General features: G+C 40.3%; 1 long non-coding RNA gene across 3 annotated transcripts in view; it reads right to left on the reverse strand.

The window, feature by feature from the left end:
- The window catches only part of LOC140635760 (uncharacterized), a 192280-nt gene that overhangs the window by 160817 nt on the left and 16477 nt on the right, over positions 1-14986 (reverse strand). The gene's annotated exons all lie outside the window — the stretch shown is intronic.

Raw genomic sequence — 14986 nt, forward strand, 5'->3', positions numbered from 1 at the left:
TCTATCACAACAAAGAGTGAAAGAAGTGGACTTCAAGTCTCAGATGGTCTTTCTGGAGGCAAATCCCCTTTGACTCCTCTGTAGGGTGGGAGTTGCCCTGAAGACAGTCCTGAGCAACTAATGTTTGGGGCCTGCTCTGGGCAATCTGTTGGCACAGGTGTGCCAGCCCCTCAGGCATGGCCAACCTGACATGTTTCATCTCATTTTCAAGTTTTTCAGACCCGTTCCTAAAGCATGGCTTCTCTTTAAAGACATCTTTTATATTCTGGATTTCCTTGACTCTCGCTGCATTTGCTAGCCAGTAAGGAATGTGGGCAGGGGGAAGCTCCTGCTACAGTGCAACCCTGTCCTGCTCCTTTCTTGCCTCTGTGAGTTATTTCCCCCCTGTTTCCACTGTCACTTGGGAATCAGGCCTTTGACCGGCTACACAATCAGATTTAGAATGGGAACTTGACTTTCTGTCTAGATCCAATATGGCTGGATCTCAAGGCAGCCGGAGTAAGCTTCTAAATACACAAATTAGATCTTGTGAACACCCCTCTGTGTAAAACACTCCCCTAGCTTCTTATTACTCTAAGAATAAAATTCAAACTCCTTGTGATGACCTCCAAACCCTGAACAATCTGGTCCTCTGCAGCTTCCAAGCTCCTCTACCACCTCCCCTTTCTCTCTCCCTTCCCATCCGCAAAAGGCCTGAAGAACTGTCATCCAAGAGGTTGGCTTGCAGTCAAAGACCTAATCTGATTTTCTTAATTTACTAAATTATTTTTAAGCCTGCACTGTTCCAGAATAATTTAACATAGCTCTTAATCACTGTGTAAGCAACATCATCAATAAACTTAGGCACACAGTTATTTTGACAAGCCTAGATTAAAAATTACTCTTCCGGTCTTGGTTTATGATTACTCCATCCCATACATTGTTACCTCTTATTATTCATGCAGTTGTCATTCTTAACTTTCTGTGATTATGAGAGGGGAGAGTATTATCAGAGCTAAGACCTAAAGAGTAGACATTAACGTTTTCACAAATATCACCAAGCAAAATGTCTGCCCTTGAAAACCAGGATCTCTCTCATGACAGGACACCATCACATTACCCTAACATAGCACACCTTACTTTCCTGCTGAAAGGGACTTGGTCTGCAGAAGGGTGTTGTTTTTTTTTTGTTTGTTTGTTTGTTTGTTTGTTTGTTTTTTCATTATAGCACTTGCAGTTGGTGCCCAGCTCATGACTGGGTCCTCAAACAGGCTCATTGCCCATCTTACCAACTGCTGCCTTCTTTCTCTCTCTCACAGCCGCCAAGAGAGCACTGCTGATTCAGTATTCCAGGTGAAAGTGTCAGAACACAAACTCTGGGAGCTTAGGAATCAAGCTTCTTCATGTGATCCCTGCATGGACACAGCAAGCTCTAAGTGACTCACAATGAAGTTGAAGCTTTAACATTAGTGGTGGTTGACCAGAGGCTGGGTGATCTAGGAATGCCCTGCCTGCTCCTGGTGAGGGGTGGAGGAGAGATCTCCCCATCTGATAGATAAATACCAGTTTTCCATCATCATCATCTCTTTAAGACTTGCTGAGAGCAGCAGACACTTCACTTGCCAGATTCTAAGAGCATGGGAGGTAACTTTCCACAGTGCCCAAGCAAGGAAGCTTTCTGTCTAGGCTTAGAAGCATATTTTGGCTCTTAGAGGAATTAGCCCATTTTCCAGGGCCTCTCTTTGGTCTCTAGGTCATCTCCTCTGAAATTGTCAGTTTGTAGAAGTATTAGTAACATGAGGGTTATCCCTTCACCTTCACCTTAACCCTGGCTCACACACTATCCACCATGCCACAGGCAGCCAGCTAAGAATCACCTCACTTTTGACCTGTTGACTTTGATCCCTCTCTCTCAGGCTTCGACCCCTTTGATTTAATCTTCCATTCCTTTTCCTCTTGGCCCCAAGACTTTATCACTTCAACCTCCCCATCATGACCTTTGGCCTTCTCTAAAACACAAGTTTATGTTCATTGTCTCTTCCCCCTCCTGAGCTACTTGACCAATGTCCCTGATTCCCTCCCCATTGTGGTCTGCAACTCACCAAAAGAGTGTCCCCAAAATGAAGTTCAGACATTAGGCCTTCAACAAAAGATATAACTTGCCAGCTCCATCAACCCTGAAGGCTAGACCTCCAGTCCTTCCACCCTCCCATTTGCCTATCCCACATCTCTGCTTTTTGCACCTGCAAGTCAACATTCTTTAAATCAAATGTATCCTTCCTCTAAAACTGATTTCTTCTGGTCCGGATGACTTCTCTTTTCCTGTTCTTAGTCTCATCATTTTCCCGCTAACTCACAAATTTCAGCATATTGGCTTCCTTTTCATTCCTTTTTCAACTCAAAGGCACCACACACCACTGCTCCCTTTGCCTGCAGCACTCTGACCTTCCTTCACACCTGGTCACCTCCAGCTCATCCTTCAAGTCTCACCTGAAGGACCCCAGACTCTTCCCCAGGTACTGAGTAAGTAGAATCTCCTCCCTCTTATTACCATTATAATCTGAATATTTTTATTGTGTGATTATGTATAGTGTATCAATCAAGCCTGCCTTGCCCAGTCCAGTAGCCACTAGCATATGAGGCTGTTGAGCACTTAACATGTGTAAAATACCAAATTTTGAAGACTGAATACAATAAAAAGAATGTAAAATATCTCCCTAGTTATTTTTATATTAGATGTGTACATTTTAAATATCAATAATATTTTAAATGTTAAGTGAAATATATTTTTAAAATTAATTTTACCTGCTTCTTTTTGCTTTTTTTTTTTATGTAGCTACTAGAAAATTTTACGTTAAGTGTGTGCATATTATATTTCTATGGGGCAGCGCTGCTGTCTACCTTAAGTTCCATGAGGTCAAGGCCATCTTGTTTACCAGTGTATTTCCAGCTGTATTAGCACAGTGCCTGGTACACAGTAACTAGTGAATAGATTCTGAAAGAATAATTTTTTTTTAGATAATTGGGATTTATGCCTAGGATCCTTCTTTGCAGAAAAAGAGGAACCAAAGATAAAGAACTAGAGATAAGAGAGTTTAGCAGCTCACCTCTCCAGTGTCCCATGCTCTCCACCCCTGCAGTGGACACCAGAGCTTCTCTCAACCTTATATATTTAGTCATGAGATAGGGTCTAAACTGTCAGACTGAGGTGGTTTCTCAATAGTTCAAACTAAGAGCTTATTAATCTGTAACTAGTGAACATGTAGATATATTTTTCAAATTATGAACAAGCTGCCAAAACATAAAATAATAAAGAAAAATCTATATGGCAATAAAGAATTAAAGGGCTATTCACTTGATCTAAGCCACTTTCACAAATATGATCTCAGGGGTAATATCTTTTACTTCTCTCAATCCTTGATATCAGAAAATTCTTCTTTACCTGATTTCATTACACAGCCAAACATTTAACACAAATGTGGGAAAGATGAGAGTGTCTGAAAAGTCTAGTAATGTCTTTAAAGACTGTTTTACTTTCATGCTGTTCACTCACATTCACGGGCATGACCATTACTATGAAGTGACTCAGCGATTCCAAGTATCTGTATTACATTACACCCAGTTCCCTACGGTTGGCATTAATAGCACTTGCTCCAGTAAGGAAGAAGCCAAGCTGTCCTGTGATCCCTAGAAACTAATCCAGCAAGAGAAGCTCTGGTTAGTCACGGACAAGAGCACAGGGATTAGGCACTGTTCAGCCAGATGTATCAGGTGACCACTAGAAGAAAGCAGCTGAGTGCTGGGATGCCAAGAAGGCAATCCAACACCAAGATTCTTAATGCGAACATCCATTTTTATCTGAGGCATCAAGCACTCATTACTTGGCAGTATCACTGCCTTCTCCAATGAAAATTATCAGTTTAATAAAGTTTACACATGCCCAGGAAGCTACCACTCTCTCCATCTTTCCTCATGTTTCAAAATCCATAGAGCTGAGAGACAACCAGATGGCATATCCTCAGAAGTGGCAGAGTCAGCCTAAAGCTTTCTTGAGAACACAGAAATAGTACCAGGCTAGAAATAAGAAGTTGGGATTTCTATCGCTGCTATCATGTATTAATTTCAGAATCATTGAGATGACATGTGTCAGGCCTGTTGTCCAAAGCTAGAATCAATGCTACAGTTGAGATCCTACTCACAGCAGATGATTTAAACAGCAACAACCATACAACTCAGGGCACTCAGCTTCCCTGTGTCTGAGGATACTTCTACCCCAAGGGAGTCTTGCAAAATCACAAGACCCAACTGGACACTTAAGCCTCCATGAGACCTTACCAACCTAAACCTATATCCATTTCCCCTTACATCCCCAACAGAAACAATTTTTTTTTTTTGAGAGAGAGAGAGAGAAGGGGAGAGGGTGGACAGAAGGACAGGGGGAGAGGGGGAGAGAGAGTCTCAAGCAGACTCCATGCCCAGTACTGATGCAGGGCTCAATCTCAAGACCTGAGCCAAAATCAAAACTCAAAAATTGGACATTTAACCAACTGACCTATCCAGACATCCCCCCAAAAGATATACTTTTAAAATAAAATCAGAGGAAGGAAAAGAACTCAGTTGATTTTTTCTTAAAAGGATGGAGATATGTAGAAATGAGCTGATGGTACTAAGCTAGAACAGTTTGAGCAACAAAACAAATAGTAACAACATTAAATGATGACTCATAATAACAAAGTAAATATCCATCCAGGAGTTTACATTGAAATTACTTAATAAGTTATTTAATTCAGGCGAAGAGATAGCTCTTTTTTACAGAAGAAGTCCATTTGACAAAAGTAGAAGAAATAAGAGAACTAGAAAATCACCATTAGAACACCACAGCAATAATTATTACAGGTAAGATCCACAGATGGATCCTAAACTGAATAGACATAAGTTTTAGGAGAAATAGGATTTGCAAGATCTCAAAATATCCCCTCCAATATATTTATTAATTAGAAAGAGGAATACAGTAACTTTGCAAGAAGAGACATGCAGCAGATGCCATCTTAATGAAGTGATCACAGTTAACATCTCCAGTGATAAGACATAACTGACATCATGAATCCTACATTATGATCCACGGAGAAAGGCACTGACCTGAAGTCTGTTGTATTCTTGCCAAAAACATATAACCTCAATCTGCTGAATAAGAAAAAAATCAGGTGAATCAGAGGGACATTCTTCAAAATAATTGACCCATTCTCTTCAAAAGTGTCAGCATCATGAGAGACAAGGAAAGGCTGAGTAACAATGTTAACAGATCAGAGAGGAGGACTAAGGAGACATGACAGCTAAATGAGACGAGAGCGGGATCCCAAATTCGATTCTGGAACAGAAGGAGAACACTACTGGAAAATGGTGAAATGCCAACTGAGTCAACAGTTTAGTTAATAGCATTTCACCAATGTTAATTTTTTCATTTTGACAACTGTGCTATGGTTGGGCAGCAGGATGTTAACATTTAGAGAAGCAAGGTAAAGAGTATACAGGAACTCTCTATATTTGCAACTTTTGTGTAAATCAAAAAGCATTTCAAAAGAAAAAATACAAAAATTGGAAATTAAAAGTCTGAAGGAGGGCTGAATTCTAAACTCAAAGTGATAGAAGATATTAAAATGTAAAAAATCAACATATTGAACTAAATAAAATTTCAAAACTTTGTGCAAACCTTAGAAATAAAAAATAAATGTCTGACAGAAAAATATGAGCAGATACAAAAGCCTCGGGCTATTTAACATCTTTATATAGAGAGAGAAATTTCTATACAAGATGATACAGATTATTAAAATATCAGAAGACCAATCATTAAATAAAAGAAAAATGAATGCTGGCACTCCACAAAACAGAATTTTAAAAGGAGCAAAAATATGGAACTAATATTCATCCTTATTTGTGATTAAAGAAAAGCAAATTAAAACAATATAATACCATTTTTGTCTAACCATTAACAACAATGGTAGGAACAAGAACACAAAATAATGATGAACACCCAGAAAAAAAAACTACTCATAAATTTCACTGTCAATGCTGCCTGTCTGACCAAGTCTTTGATTTGGGTAAGTCTTTTTTCTTTTTTCTTTTTTTTTCAAGATTTTTTAAAGTAATCTATACACCCAACACAGGGCTCAAACTCACAACCCTGAGATCAAGAGTCAGATGCTCCACCAACAGAGCCAGCCAGGTGCCCTGATTTGTGTAAGTTTTTAATTGCCTTCCTGGACATCCCAAGTTCCATCCCAGCCTGACAGGACAGGAAATTGTAAAATATTACTGGATAGAAATTACTCGGCATCAGTTCACACTGGTTATTTATTTTAATCCTCACAATTAGACTAAAGATGAGATATTATTATCCCATTATCCAGTAAGGAAACTGAGGCTTAGAAAAGACAAATAATTTGCTCAAGAACACATAGCCAGAAAGTAATAGAATAATGATCTAAAAACAACTCTGTCTCCAAGCTCCTGCTCTTTATAATGCCTGGCTGTTCAAATGCTAGATGATCTCCCCCGTGGAATGTGGTGAGGAGACTCCTGCCCACGTGCTCAGTGTGGCTGAGTGAGATCAGATGACTCTGAGACACTTCCTACCTCTACAACTCTAGGTTCCTATAAAATGTATTTTGATATTGGAACAGCTTTTGGAATTTTTCAAGTCTTACCTCTGAAAAAAACAAATCTCAGTAGGAAGAAACTAGTTTCTAGTTCAGGAAGGACCTGGATGCTTCAAAATTATCATGGGCGATGAACAGATTAGGTTCCCCCTGCCCACCCCAGCTCCAATCCAAGGGCCTTTAAAATGAATGTAAACAAAAATCCAGTGATATTATCATCCTGACCTTTGGTAAATATACACAAACATTCACCAACCTCATCATAAAACAAAGACTCAGAAAATGAAGGCAGCTTATATTTGAATAAAAATCATAAAGTCACTATGGGCATATTCACTAATACCACTGTTTTCTTATTGTTGTCCTCCCTCCACCCCCAACCCTCCCATCAAGCAGCCCTTAATGACCGTTTCACTATTCTGCCCACCAAAAATGGCTTTTGAGTGTAGGAAAGTATCAGAAGGTCCCTGCTGAGTTGCCAGCTGGGGAAGTGTCACAGGCCACTGAACTCTAAAATGAGCTGTCTCTGTAACAAAAGGTCCCTTCCCCTTGGACCAACTTCAAGGGGATCACACTCTGTAGCCCCCATTGCTCCTTTTGTATCCCAGTTTGATTAAACTGGGAATTGTTCTGTGCTCAGGGCTGTTGAGAACACCAGGAGGGGGATTCTAAAGATAAAGGATTATATAGATCCTTTGTTAGAAACAGACGTCCCCATTGTATGCCTTACAACATTTGAGCACAAACGCTAGGAGATTCCCACAGCTCCTAACGGTTCTGCACAGGAGACGACCAATAAATCTTGGTCCCAGCTCTCTTAGGGCAAACAGTTGCTGCCGGTGGCTAAACATCATCTAGCCACTGGCTAAACATAAGAGAAATTTTAAAATGAATATTTATGACAAAAGATATGAGCCAAAGCAAGGAAGAAAAGAAGAAATGTATATAAAATACAATAACAGTTGATATCCATAGAGCCTAGACATCAGAAAACAATGAAATCGTTTCTCTTCCTAACTATAAATCCTTGAGAGCCAGTCCCATATTTTAGTCAACTTTGATTCCCCATTGCTGCATGCAGTACATCGTTCATGGAACATGTTTAAAAACAGATGTAATAATGATACCTAGTATTTATTATGCACTTGTGTAGCTGTATTAGTTTTCTATTGCTGTGTAACCAATTATCACAAGCTTGGTGGCTAAAAATAATACCCATCCATTGTCTCACAATTCTATGGTTTGGAAGTCCAGGCTTGCGTGACTGAGTTCTCTGCACAGGGTCTCACGAGGCTGATGTCTACATATCAGTCAGCTGGGCTTATTGGAAGATTCTGGGAAGAATTGACTTCTAAGCTCATTCATGTTCTTGCCCTGCAGCTGTGGGACTGAGGTCCCCGTTTCCTTGCTGACTGTCAGCCAAGGGTCTCTATTAGCTCCTTAAAGCTGACCGAATACAGTCTTTCTCACCTGGCCTGTTCCATCGTCACCAAATGCACATCACGTCCTTCTCACACCTGTAGTCTCTCTGACTTCCTGTTCTACCATCGGCTAGAGAAAGTTCTCTCTGTGATTAGTCTGGGGCCACCACATAATGTCCATATCTAGGTCAACTATGTCTACATAACATGGTCATGGGAGTGATATCTCATCAGTCACAGGTTCTGGGAATTGGGGCAGAAGGAGAGGGAGAAGCTGACTCCCTGCTGAGCAGGGAGCCTCACGTGGGGCTCAATCCCAGGACCCTAGGATCACGACCTGAGCCAAAGGCAGACGCTTAACCAACTGAGCCACCCAGGCACCCCTAGCACAGGACATCTTTGAGAGCCATTTAAGAAGTGGCCACAGACACTGTTCCAAGGGCTTTACATTTAATAATTCATCAATCTTCACAGCAACCCTAAGAAGTAGGCTCTATTATCATCCTCATTTTATAGATGAGGTACAAAGAAATTAAATTATTTGCCAAAGTCACCCAGCTAATAAGTGGCAGGATCTAAATTTCAACTCAGCCAATCTAAACTCAGAATCCCACCTCCTATCCACTATTCTACATTGCTATTCAATTTACTATTTCTGAAATGCATGGATACATGAATAATTACATTAGGTATGGGATTAGGAGACAATGCTAAGGATGAGTAAACTCCTGGATTTATTTAGAAAATTTTGTTCATACATTCTTTTCTTTTTTTTTAAAGATTTTATTTATTTATTCATGAGAGACACACACAGAGAGACAGAGGCAGAGACACAGGCAGAGGGAGAAGCAGGCTCCATGCAAGGAGCCCGACGTGGGACTCGATCCCAGGACTCCGGGATCACGCCCTGGGCCATAGGCAGGCACTAAACCGCTGAGCCACCCAGGGATCCCCTGTTCATACATTCTTATGCTAATCATCCTCTAAGGAGATTCACAGTCTCAAAGCTACAAATCTTAGAGAACTCTGTATACCTGTCCCCTCCTTTTTCACACTTCAATTAAAACCTGTGAACTATAAACATTTGAGGCCAATATGAAAATAGAACAACTGCCTTTTGACAAGGAGGTGGCATTATAGATAGCCTTTGGCGTCAGTCACTTTCTTCCACAACAGGCATGGCTGTGCCCCAGGGTAGATATTGATAGTCACGCAGGACAATGCCAACATGCTGATTTGGATTCCACAAATAAAGTGTGAGAAGAAAAATCAAAAGGCCAAAAATTAGAGTTGAAAGAGCATAAGAAGGACAATGATCCAAAACTGAAGTCATTCCTCATATCTAAAATTGGTTTTATATGCAGCTGAGTCCTTATATGCTTCTGTGTCCTGGTGTTGCTTAGCTGAGATGAGGTAGAAATAGCACTGCATCTGAAGTCAGAAACTTAAGTGCCACTCCTGGCTCTGTTTCTTAGGTGAATTTGAACAAATCATTTAATTCCCAAATCTTACTCATCCTATCTGTAAAATAGAATAATAACAATATCCACCTCATAAAATTTTATTTTTTCTTTTATTTTTAAGTAGGCTCCACACTCATCATGGAGTCCAACATGCAGCTTGAACTCACCACCCTGAGATCAAAACCTGAGCCGAGATCAAGAGTCACATGCTTGCCGACTGAGCCACCCAGGTGCCTCCCACCCCAGCCCCACAGAATTTTAGAAAGAATCAAATAAGATACTCTCTTAGTCCGTTTGGGATTCCCTAACAGAGTCCCACAGACTAGGTGGCTTATAAACAGCAAAAATGTTTTTCTCACAGTTCTGAAGGCTGGGAAGTCCAAGATCATGGCTCAGGTAGTTTCATGTCTAGTGAGAACCGATTTCCTCATTAATGGCCATCTTCTCACTGTAACTATGCATGGCGGAAGGGGCACAGGATCTTTCTGGGGTCTCCCTTTATAAAGATTCCATTTACGAAGTCTCTCCCTCATGACCTAATCACTTTCCAAAGGCCCCCTCCTCCCAATGTCAGCACGTTGGGGGTTAGGATTTCAACACATAAATTCAACACATAAATTATTAAATGTAAAGCCCTTGGAACAGTGTCTGTGGCAGGGTCTGCGGGGTGGGGTAAGATATAAACTTTACGTCCATTGCAGACACTGAATGGGTCATGTTCCATTTGTAAACTATAACATGCAATGCAAATGTTACATGTTATTGTACCAGGTATCCAAAGGATTGATGGAAGGAAGAGATGAGGCGTGCACAGCCACCTTGCAAAGAGAATACTTCTCCCAGTGTGAAAATCTGAGATGAACACTGGTTTCAGAAGAAAGAAAGTGAGATCAAAAGCTCTATACCATCCACTGGGCCTCTGCTGAGCATGCATTTTGCAAAATGAAATATACATAAGGAGTAAAAAAGGTAGTATCAATATTATCTTTAGAGAAAGAAATGGAGACAGGGAAAAATCATTTGTTCAAGCGGCAGAGCTGAAAGCCCAATTCAGATATGCTCTCAGTGAAGCGCTTTAGTCGGGGAAAAGATGGCCTGCTGGCTGACTACAAGAAATTATATTGCATGAAAAAATACTGAAACTCAATAGTATTAAATTAAATGGAAAATCAAAATGCTCATCCTCTCAAATCTCTATAGCCAGGTTTTCTGATATTAATATCAAGTGGCCTTGGATTGTCCTTAAAGTGGTTGTATAATCTCTAGCTTAGAGAGGTGAAAATATTTTCCATGTACAATCTCCCAGGACACCTTGATGTTAGCCTTGTGAGACCACGCAACACAGAAGCCAGTCAAGTGCACTCAGACTCCTAACTACAGAACTGTGAGATAATGAATGGGTATTGTTTTAAGCCGTGAAATCTGTGGTAATTTGTATACAGCAGTTTGCCTTAACACTTTCTTTTCCACATAGAAATCAGAAAGCTTAAAGAGAGTCACTTTTAGAGCACATTAACATAAAAGCAATGACTACAACCCATCAGTTCCTGGAAGCTGACCATTGCCAACCAGTAAGTTCTGGAAACCCAAAAGTTAAGTGGATGGCTTAAAGGCAGACAATCCAGAGTTCTTCAAGCATCCCATCACCAACGATGTGAACATGAATCCAATAACTGCCTTGAAATTAAGCTGATCATCCATGAAAAAACTTAAGCTTAGAGACTATCTTCATTATGTGCTACAAGTCCTTATAGGATACAAACCCTTAAAATACATTGCCAAAATAATCTGGCACAGCAAGTACTGCAGCTCAATGGGGTAGCTGATTTGAGTTGACCTTGACAGGGTTCTGATAGTCCTACTCCACAGAAAACTTCATGAGACATGGTACCTATGTGCAACACACACCACACACACACACACACACACACACACTTTTCCCATCTAAGGTGTTAAATGCTATACTTTAACATCTAATAATACTAGAAGGGTGTTATTGAGATGAACAAAGTTTAGTGCTACTTACCGATCCTACATATATGGTCCTTTGGAATGATGAGATTAAATATTTTAAAAAGAATTCTTAATCCATTAGCTACTCCTACCTAACATTAACATTATAAACACTCATGTCTATTCATATATTTGAAGCAGTGTAAAAGAAAAGCTAAATCAGAGAGGTTAAAAAGGAGAAGAGATCTACCAAAAGAAAAGTCATCGGTTGAACTAATTCACAGCATGCAGTGCTTGAGGGTATAAAGGCTCAGGGTTGACTCTGAGGAAGCCAGGCTGGTATAGTAAAAAGAGTATGCTCTAGAGTACGGTGGGGCCAGATGGACCTGTCTCAAACAGTTTCTTCACAGCTCATGAGCAGTGTAACCTGAGGTCAAGTCCTTACCTTCCTGAAACTTGGCCTCTTCTCCAAAAAATGACAATAATAGTAATTAAGTGTGGTTGTGAGGATTCCTGAGAGAACATACGTGGAGAGCCTCACTCAATGCTTAGGCTTATCCTGTATTACACATTAAGAATCCTTCTCCCTCCTTCTGTGCCCCACCCCTTTTAGCAGGAATAGCAGTGATAAAGAATTTGATGCCCCAGATGAGAAGAATACTCTCGGGATACCATTCATGGGAAGAAAAAAAAAAAAAAGATGCTTCTTCATCTAACCGAGGGCCAGGAGAATGGTAAGTACACAATGCTTGAAAACCTAGCTTCACTCTTTACTAACTGGGTAACCTTGGATGAGTTGTTGAACCTACCTGCACCTCAGTTTCTTCATCTGTAAAATGAGGATAACGATCATATTTCTCTTATAGAGCCTGTATGACAATTAAATGAGCTGATAGATACTAAGTACTTATAACAGTGCTGGTACAGTAGATGTTAGCTATTATTATTAGAAGTTATTATTACTCACAACAGCCTTATACGTGCAATGCCTTCAGGAGAATAAAGAAGAAGGCTGGTGTGTGGCACAGGGCAGAACAATGTAGAACAGGGCATGGCAGCAACAAGCAGGCCAGCCTATAGGGGGTGGGAACCAGTGAATCATGGAAAAATGAGCTGTGAAAAGATAATAAACATCTACATAATGTTCACTGAATGCCAGGCACAATGCTAAGTATTTCATGTATTAAGGCGTTAAGTTATTAACTCACTTAATCCTCAAAACAAGGCTTTAAGTTATTAACTCATTTAATCCTCAAAACGAGCTTATAAAGGCAAATACAATAATTATTCTATTTTTAAGACAGAACAAAGAAGTAACTTGACCAAGATCACACAAGCAGTGGCAGATCAGGATTCAATCCCAGGTGATCTGGGGCTAACATCTGTCCATACCTGTACATTAAATCACCAATGTAGACTGCTACATACCCACCAAGGTAGACACACTAACATACCCGCATCCTATCCCCTTGGAGATGTGAGACAGCTCTGGAGTTCTTTCAAAGATGTATGAGGTGAAATCTCAAGCCTTTTTTCTAAAAGAGTGGCTCAAAAAAACAAACAAACAAACAAACAAAAAACCCTTGAGGACATTCAAGCCAGCGACATTGTGGGAAGAGAAAAACAGACAGACATGGATAGGTGGATGGGAAGATTTTCTGAGATAGGTCTCTATATTAAAATCAAAAGAGAAATCAAAGAAATAAAATCAACTGCAAAAATGAGAATAAAAATTATGTGCTGTAAAATTTTATTTAATTTGTATTTAAATTAGTAATGGTGTACATTTAAAACTTAGCTGTCTAGGTTCCCAGCCCAATTTCCTTCCAACCTGAAGTGTCAATTAGAGAGGAAATCTGGTTTCAAATATCATCTACCCCTCAATGCACTCACACTGAAATTAGACTTATTCCTAAAATAAGAAGACAAATCCCCAGTGATATGGACATGCTTAAGAATTTCATATACCCAAAATTCCAATTCTTTTCTATCCCAAGAAAAGAGCCAGCTGACCCCAGACTCAACACCCTTAGGCATCAGGCCAAGACCCGAAACGCCCTCCCCAAGGAACCTGCACCACCAGCTGCAGGAGATGAGGGCAGGTTTCACCTGCTAGGGGAGCACAGTCAAGTTCTTGAAACACATTGCCTTTGTTACACTTCAGATAAAAAAGGAAGTCTCACAGAAAAGCCTCTTCCTACCTATTTTAATAAGCTAGTCAAGTTTGCTGGGAGGAACAGGTTATGAAGAAGGGCCGGGCCATGTCCCAAAGTGAGATTTCCCAATTCTGCTGATTATTAAAACAAACAAAGGCACTAAACTTCACATTGGTAGAACCGATCTTGGAACAAATAGAGAGAAAGGCAATACCAGTGAAGATTTTCTTTCTACAAACCTTGAAGAGAAATGGGATCAGGGTTTCAGGAAAGAGTGAAGATGATGAATTAGCTTTGTCTCTCAACTGTTGTGACTTCTTTATCTCCAAAGTATTTGCTAGGGGGAGAGACTTAAGCCTCTGTCCAGAGAACACTAAACATGAACCTGGGATGGGAGTCAGCTCCTGCAGTAACTTCCTTACTGGGCTCCTGCTCCCAGATTCATGCCCAACTACCATCCTCCTCGCCACGACCCCCAGTCAGATTTCTAAAAGATGAATTTGCTTTTCTTCCTCCTCTGCTAAAATCCTTCAAATATTTGCTCTTGGCTATAGAAAATTAGTCAAAATCTTTAGCATGGACTGCATGCCCTTCATAACCAAACCGCCTTTGACAGCTCATCCTTCCTCTCCCACTGTGTGGTCCCTTGAAGAAGGAAAGGGATGCTCACTGCACTGGCAGAGTCTTATTTACAGATGATGAGGTCTCTGAAGCCACTTCCCCAGTCTTAGTCTAAAGAAGTTGGTACATGTAATCAAAAGATCCAAGTGGGGATCCACTGAAGGGGGAGGGAGCAGAGAGCACGTATTAAACGTATTTTAATGTACATTTGTGAAACTTCTTCTTAGGCTTTCCCAAGTCGGTACCTACAAATTCTCTTGCAAGTACATATTGTGGATTAATGAACACATCCTTTAATACGTTAGCATTTTAACTACCTTCTTTTTTAAGCTCTGACCTTTTAAATTTTAAAGTATTTCCCTTTCCTAATTCTGGTAAGACTGGGTGGGGGTGTTTCATTTAGAAAGGCTGTCTTTTCCCTGATTAAGGCAATCAAAAATGAAAACACCAATTGAAAACAAACTTTCTGAAAAATATCCACCCTGTTGATGAGACAAAAGATGACTGACCTGCTCCTTAGCTTCTTTTGTGTTGTTAATAATAGCCTGGGTCAGAAGAAAACACTTTTGTTATTGTTGCAGAGCCCATCACTGGGCTCAATCTCATGACCCTGAGGTCATGCCCTGAGCTGAAATCAAAAGTCAAACACTTGACCGACTGAGCCACCCAGGTGCCCCAGAAAATACATTTTTCAGCATCATGACTGGCAGGGCTCGGTATAGAAAGTGAATTATCTG

Source organism: Canis lupus, chromosome 6 (genome assembly GCF_048164855.1).
Source record: "Canis lupus baileyi chromosome 6, mCanLup2.hap1, whole genome shotgun sequence".
Lineage (NCBI taxonomy): Eukaryota > Metazoa > Chordata > Mammalia > Carnivora > Canidae > Canis > Canis lupus.